The following is a 1,785-nucleotide window of genomic DNA, read 5'->3' as shown; positions in this document are numbered from 1 at the left end:
TGATCTTTGACAAAGGAGCTAAAACTGTCCAGTGGAAAAAGGACAGCATTTTCAACAAATGGTGCTGGTTCAACTGGAGGACAACATGTAGAAGAATGAAAATTGATCCATTCTTATCCCCTTGTACAAAGCTCAAGTCTAAGTGGATAAAGGACCTCCACATAAAACCAGACACAATGAAACTAATAGAAGAGAAGGTGGGGAAGAGCCTCGAATACTTGGGCACAGGGGAAAAGTTCCTGAACAGAACTCCAATGGCATATGCTCTAAGATCAAGAATTGACAAATGGGACTTCATAAAAATTGCAAAGTTTCTGTAAGGCAAAGGACACTGTCAATAGGACAAAACGACAACCAACAAATTGGGAAAAGATCTTTACCAATCCTACATCTGATAGAGGGCTAATATCCAATATATACAAAGAACTCAAGAAATTAGACTCCAGACAACCAAATTACCCTATTAAAAAATAGGGTATAGAGCTTAACAAAGAATTTTCAATGGAAGAAACTTGAATGGCCAAGAAGCACCTAAAGAAATGTTCAGTATCCTTAGTCGTCAGGGAAATGCAAATCAAAACAACCCTGAGATTCCATCTCACACCAGTCAGAATGGCTAAGATTAAAAACTCAGGTGATAGTAGATGCTGGCGAGGGTGTGGAGAAAGAGGAACATTCCTCCATTGTTGGTGGGACTGCAAGATGGTGCAACCACTTTGGAAATCAGTGTGGTGGTTCCTCAGAAAATTGGACATAGCATTACCTGAGGATCCAGCTATACCACTCCTAGGCATATACCCAGGAGATGCTCGAACATATAACAAGGACATATGCTCAACTATGTTCATAGCAGCCTTATTTATAATAGCCAGGAGCTGGAAAGAACCCAGATGTCCTTCAACTGAGGAATGGATTCAAAAAATGTGGTACATTTACACAATGGAGTATTACTCAGCTATTAAAAACAATGAATTCAAGAGGTTTCTAGGTAAATGGATGGAACTAGAAATTATCATCCTGAGTGAGGTAAGCCAATCACAAAAGAACACACATGGTATTCACTCACTGATTATTGGATATTAGCCCAGAACCTTGAAATGCCCAAGACGCAACTCACAGGCCACATGACGCTCATAAAGAAGGAAGACTAAGTGGGGGTGATTCGGTCCTTCTTAGAAGGAGCAACAAAATACTCAAGGGATCAAATATGGAGACAAAGTGAGGGACAGAAACTGAAGGAGGGGCTGTCTGAAGACCACTCCACCTGAGTATCTATCCCATGTGCAGTCACCAAAGGTAGATGCTGATGTGGAAGTCAGGAAGTGCATGCTGATAAGAGCCTGATATGGTTGTCTCCTCAGAGGTCTTCAAGAGTCTGACATATTCAGAGGCAGATGCTCACAACTAGCCATTGAACTGATCATGGGGTTCTCAATGGAGGAGTTAGAGTGAAGACTGAAGGAGCTAAAAGAATTTGCGGCACCATGAGGAGACCAACAATACCAACCAACCACAGCTCCCAGGGTCTAAACCACCAGCCTGGGAGCACTTAGGGAGGGATCCAGGGCTTTAGCTGAATTTGTAAGAGTGGAGGGCCCTGCTGGGCATAGATGGAAGAAGAGAACCTTGACCTCATGAAGGCTGGACGCCCCAGGGGGTGGGAATTTTGAGGGTGGGGAGGTGGGAATGGGGGGTAGATAGAGGTTACATCCACAGAGAAGAAAGAGGAGGGGTGAGGGGATTGGGGGTTCCTGGGGGGGGGGGATGGGGTAAGGGGACAACATA

This window comes from Grammomys surdaster, unplaced genomic scaffold (genome assembly GCF_004785775.1).
Source record: "Grammomys surdaster isolate TR1022 unplaced genomic scaffold, NIH_TR_1.0 63, whole genome shotgun sequence".
NCBI lineage: Eukaryota > Metazoa > Chordata > Mammalia > Rodentia > Muridae > Grammomys > Grammomys surdaster.
The sequence above is the reverse complement of the archived record's forward strand: the minus strand, read 5'-3'. Positions refer to the sequence as shown.